The sequence below is a fragment of the Pinus tabuliformis genome, chromosome 2_2 (genome assembly GCF_031772625.1).
Source record: "Pinus tabuliformis cultivar Carrire ecotype Pingquan chromosome 2_2, CPIR1, whole genome shotgun sequence".
NCBI classification, from domain to species: Eukaryota; Viridiplantae; Streptophyta; class Pinopsida; order Pinales; family Pinaceae; genus Pinus; species Pinus tabuliformis.
Genome location: NC_142300.1, coordinates 815,448,649 through 815,455,036, shown reverse-complemented (window position 1 = coordinate 815,455,036; position 6,388 = coordinate 815,448,649). Strand labels below are relative to the sequence as shown.

General features: G+C 39.4%; 1 pseudogene; it reads left to right on the top strand.

Moving 5' to 3' along the window:
- Positions 1–443: 443 nt before the first annotated feature.
- On the top strand, positions 444–2,994 carry LOC149195464 (mechanosensitive ion channel protein 10 pseudogene; annotated as a pseudogene).
- The last annotated feature ends 3,394 nt before the right edge of the window (positions 2,995–6,388 follow it).

Genomic DNA, 6,388 nt, shown 5'->3' with positions numbered 1-6,388 from the left:
CATATAACTCCTCTCTGTAAAATGAAGATTGTGCTCAAAACAAGAATCTTCGAGTTTATTAGTTGTGATGCAACATCGTTCGGCTTGATACTGATATTGAACAAGTAAACCTTTGCAATCATACATCGTTCGGTGCCGAGATGTAATCATGTTCTGAGCATGTGGGATATGTAAGGCCAGACCTGGCTCTGCAGCACAAGCTACTTATGGAACCTTCGGAGTGGCTTCACAGAGGGAATTGAAGCTAAGAGTTTAGCCTTTAACATGCTCATTGACTTACAGTGAGTGACCAATCTGGATTTCCATACTGATAGTTGAATCAAGGCACGGGAATCGAGATGGATGACCTTCCTAAACCATAGGTGTTGAGTGCCATTCCCGAGAGTCCCGATGGAACAGACCAGGTCGTCTTGATCATCGACACAAATCGGACAAATCAGACAATGTTGAACGATGGTGGTGTCGATTATATGAGAAACGGGAAGTCGAAGGAGGAGAAGAAAAGCAGAATCGATGAACCCATAAAGCCCGCTGAGCAGCCCGAGGCCTTGGATGATTTGTTGGGCTCGACTCAGTTCACGCGAGAGCTGACTCTGGTGAACATTTACCAGGGGAGTGGAAATGTCAGGTCCTCCAAATCCTTTTCTGTTGATTCTGATAATCTTGAGATCGACTGGAATGATGATCGCACACGAAAAACAAGGGTAGGTGAAATTGAATTGGGAACTAATAATTCACGGAGCCCAGAAAAACAGAAATTATCTAAGGAAGAAGCAAAGATAACGAGGGGCACAGTTCCTGCGTTGTCTAGATCGATGTACTCAAAACCGAAATCAAGATTTTTCGAAGCTCGACAGAGTCCTTCGAATGTTGTCGAAGGGAGCACCAATCCTTTCTTGCAAGGACCGCCCGACAGAACTTCATCCACCACACCCCGCGCCAGCCCCTTTAGGCAAAAACCACCTGACAGAGCCTCTGTCACCACACCCCGAGCAGCCACTCCCAGGACAATTGCTGAGGAAGAAGAAGACGATCCTTTCAAGGATGATGACCTTCCAGATAAGAAGAAGAAGCATGAAGTGGGCATGTGCTTGTTGTTGGAATGGACTGCCTTCGTTGTGCTGGTGGGGATGTTGATTTCGAGCTTGACGGTGGACCGCCTGGAGCATCACATGGTCTTGGGGTTGGAGATATAGAAATGGTGTTTGATGGTATTGGTTGTCTTCTGTGGGAGATTGGTTTCAGGTTGGTTTATTAGTATTCTTGTCTTCATGGTCGAAAGAAACTTCATTCTCAGGAAGAGGGTTCTTTACTTTGTATATGGACTCAGAAAGAGCGTGCAGAATTGTATTTGGCTCGCTTTGCTTATTCTGGCATGGAGTCTACTATTTGATCCCCAGGTTGAGCGCTCCACCAAGAGCCATAAGGTGCTGGCCTATGTGACCAGGCTATTGGCTGCCTTTTTGTAGCTGCAGTCATATGGTTGTTTAAGATTCTATTGGTGAAGGTCATGGCTTCTACTTTTCATGTCAATACTTTCTTTGACAGAATCCAGGAGTCCATCTTCCATCAATATGTATGGGGGACTCTCTCAGGCCCTCCTGTGATGGAGATTCAGCAGAGCCTGAGGGATGAAAGGAAGCTCCCCAAGTCCAGTAATGATGACAAGATGCCTGTGGAAGGAAATCAGGTGAGCTTCAGGAGTATAGGGGTGAGTAAGAGGAAGGGTGGTGTTGGAGGTATGGAAGAAGTAACCACATATGTCATCAATGTGGAAGAGCTCACCAAGTTGAATCAGAAGAATGTGTCTTCTTGGAAGATGAAGAGATTGATGAAAGTCATCAGGCATTCCGGGCTTTCTACCATTGCTAATACTATTGATGAGTCAGAACATCGTCGTGATACTGAGATTACAAATGAACTGCAAGCAATTGCTGCAACAAAGAGCATTTTCAAAAATGTTGCTAAGCCAGGGGCCAAGTATATAGAGGAAGAAGACCTTCTAAGGTTCTTGAAAGGGAGTGAGGTGGAATCAATATTTCCGCAATTTGAAGGAGCAATTGAGACTGTCAAGATCAAAAAAATCTGCTCTTAAGAATTGGGTGGTGAATGTTTATCTAGAAAGGAAATCGTTGGCCCATTCTTTGAATGACACCAAAACTGCTGTGAAACAGCTACACCAAATTGCCAATGCAATTGTAACAGTAATCATAATAATTATCATTTTACTTGTTCTGGGGATTGCCACATCCCATGTCATTTTGCTGGTATCATCTCAGCTGATATTAGCAGGCTTCATATTTGGGAATACCTGCAAAACAGTCTTTGAAGCAATAGTGTTTGTGTTAGTTATGAATCCTTTTGATGTTGGGGATCGATGTGTTGTTGATGGTGTTCAGATGATTGTGGAAGAGATGAACATTCTCACAACAGTCTTCCTGTGATATGATAATGAGAAAATATACTATCCAAACTCGGCACTTGCTACAAAACCCATTAGCAATTTTTATCGGAGTCCAGAGATGGGTGATTCTGTGGAATTCACTGTGGATGCTTCCACCTCAATTGAAAAGATTGGTGCCCTCAAGGAGAGGATAGCAAAATATCTCGAAAGCAAGCCACAGCACTGGCATCCAAAGCATAGCGTGGCCGTGCTAGATATACAAAACCTGAGTACAATGAAAATGGCCTTGTATACCCAACACACCATAAACCATCAGAACATGGGTGAGAATTCAAATCAAAGATCTGAATTTGTATTAGAGATGAAGAAAATTTTTGAGGAACTTGACATTCAATACCATTTGTTGCCCCAGGAAATCCATATCAAGTTTGTTGGCTCAACCACAAATCAAATTCCACTGCAATGCTGACGTCTGATGTTTTGGAAAGCTAATCGCTGGATCCCTATTTTGGGGTTATATCCTCTACCATTCATTTATATCCCCTGTATTGCAAGTATAGGTTGTACCATTCATTTTATCTCGTTAGCTAATGGCAGTTCCCAGCAATATCTGAAGATATGTGAATCAGAAGGTTACCTTTGTGCGAAAGTGTAAATTCAAGCGTACTACAGTTTCTCTGGATTGCAATACCCATCACTCAAAATACCATAAGTAACAGCGTCAGGCTCACACCCACGAAATAGCATGCTATTAACTAGCTTGGTGGCCTCATAGATATGCCCAGATTTGCAAATTAGTGTATCCAAAACTCATGTTCTGAATCTTTTGTGTTGATCTGAAACGCAAATCAATTCAAGTAACCAAGGTGACTGCAATAGCTGGGTATTTCACCTATAACTGTCTTGAAGTTCTAGCCATTGACTGAACTATGGATCTGCAAAAAAAAAAAAAAAAAATATGAAACCAAATGACTAAAGTCTAAAACCCAAAATATTGTGAATGAATGCCCTGTTTAAGCATTTCGGAGCACTTTAAGAACGATATAGTTACAATGCAACTGTAATGGCAGGGGTTTGAGTAGTGGCATTCTCTGTGTAGAATGCTACCATCTAATGCCATAGCGTTCTCTCCCAAAACTAGCATCTTTTAGCACATATATTCAAATGTGTAGCAATGTTTCATTTTCAATACTCATCAAGAAGTTTTGCTGCTTCAGTTTGTCTTTTGTCCCATTACAAGAGCATAGTGAGCAAAATTTTTGTTTTGTTGCAATTTATTTATTTATTTATTTTAATTTTTGTTTTGTTGCAATTTATTTATTTATTTATTTATTTTAATTTTTGTTTTGTTGCAATTTATTCTTTTATTTATTTTAATTTGAAATTTCAATGCGTTTCTTTTGAACACATTTTGGCAAATGTTGTTTAATCCCATGTTTCTGACTGTAGAGATTCTATGTCTGTCTGTCCTAAACACGTTTTTTTTCTTAGAATGTCTTTATGTATGAGGAGATTACAAGCTTTTACTTTTGAATGGTCTCTGATGCATTTCACCTTAAGACTTCTATTGCGATGCCATCTCTATCTTCATCAAGGGAAACATTCTTGAGGACTGGAGTTTAATGAGACAATAGCTTGTCACAGTGTTTGGAGGCATATGCAAAGGTCAAGCCTCTGAGGGGGAAGAGGCTCCTCATTGTCTATAATCCATTCCATGTCTCATTGGAATTCCTTGACCCAATCCATTGAAGCCTAATGTGCATATGGCTGTGTAAGTTAAAAAGACAGCTTGCAAGATTGCTAAAAATGGCAACCCTGTTGAACAAAATGATTCAACTTCATTCTCATTCTGTCAAAAGGTCGACGCGGCTGCAAATCTGGGCGTCAAATCTTGATAGGAAAGCTTCATTTAAGAATATTTCTAGCTACTTTTGGAACCACAGCAGCTGGGCTTTGGTTCTATGCTCCAGGTTGTTAATGAATTGATGCGGCTGCAATTGATCATCCAACCTTAAAGGCTTCAATCCATATAGTTTTTAGTTCTGCTTGGAATCAAGCAAAGACTGGTAAATGATGTCTGCCTGCCATCTTTGGTCACTAGTGAAACTTGCTATATGCTTTGTCTTCCATTAGCTTGGATGGCCAAACTGCGAGAATATGCATTCCTCATCACCAGGAAATTAAGAGCCTTAATAGTCACAACACCTTTAAAGATTGCAACAATATTGCACTCCTTGTCATTAGATTCAGTAGGATTAAATGAAGATAGGCCCCAGATAGCCTCACTCGCTTACCCTAGCGAAAGGAAGTAGGGTAGCTGGGTTTGAAGGGATGAAGGTTTGGACTACTCTTTCATTGCAAGTGATGATTACGTTCTATGTAGTTAGCATCTTTTTTTTTTATCTCTAGATAGTGTGTACCATTAGGTATCCACTAGAAAGGAGTGGTATGTATTTATTTTAAAGTGCTAATGGTAGTTGTACAGCAATGAACTTTCAGAACATGGATCATGAAGGTAAATCAAGTCTCTAAGAAGGTGTAGTAGGCATTGTTAGGTCCCCCTAGCAAGCAGTGGCATATGTTTATTTTCAAAGTACTGATTGTAGTTCCTAACAAAATTGAAGATTTAGAACATGGTAAACAAAGGTGGATTACGTCATAGGTGAAATATCAAACAATAATTAACACAATTATTATTGACCATTACAAATATTGAAGTCCAAGCTTAAGGTGGGTAGTTCCTCCTATGAAAAAGGCATAGGCATCCCCTATGAATTTGAGTTAATACAAAATTATTGCTATCTTAATTGCATGATTGAATGAACAAAACTAGAGAGATTTCTCCTAAATTAGTCAATTTGTCATTTGAAGGAAGGTGGGTGTTATTAATTGTTGCTTTAATTAGTTGTGATTTTGATTATGATGATTTTGTTGGAAAATTTTATGTATGACGCTTCCTTTAACTATTAATTTTAATAATATCTATAATGTATGCTTTGTACATTTATACAAAAAGTGGATTGCAATGTTCCCCAGATATAGCCCTTCAGTTATAACGGAATTCGTGTTATAGATACCTTGGGAAAATTTTAACCTGCCCACCAGAAGGTTGGCAAGAGTTCCAGGAAGGGTTCCTAAGATTATGTGTCGTCGTTTCTCCTTTATGTTCTAAGGACTTCGGGACGAAGTCCATTGTTAAGAGGGGGTGTATGTAGTGCCCACTCTAGTTTCCTGACCCTAATACGACATTATCTTAGACACTTTATTCTTCGAGGACCTCAGATTGAGGATCTGGACCCATGACACTATTATTAGCAATTGAGATATTCATGGTTGTGATGTTTATGAATGCTTTCCATTGATATTATGGTAGCATGAATGGTTATGTATCTTATCTATCAGTATTCTGATGATTGCAATATTAAACAGTTAAGTTGGTCTCTATTTGAAATTATGATGAGGGTACTAAAGAATATGTATGCGCTCTACTAAAAGCATAATGAGGATAAATTTTATGGATAGGTATATTTCTACGATGTTACGATGTTGATAGCTTAATAAATATGTATGTTTCCATTGATGATTATTGATGATAGCCATGAGGGAGGTGTCCCCTATGTTACCTACTTCCTTTAGTTCATACTTACAATGTACAATGATGTGAATGACCAGGAATTGTTAATGATGCTATTATGATAATTGACTAACATTGAGAAACCTTGTTACTGATGATTATTTAGTATGGCAGGAAACCATCAGAGGCACTCGCATATGACATGTCGATGACACCTGGTTTGATGAAAATTTATATTACTTTATCTTTGAAAGTCTAAGTCGGTCTTGGAATCTGCCATATATGTTTAACTATATTCTGATGATATATTAATGGTTGCAGGCACAGATTAGTTGCTTGACCGAATGACTCACATATGGGTGATGGGGTTGTACAAGTGGATGGGACTACATGGGAGGGGTGGGACAGAG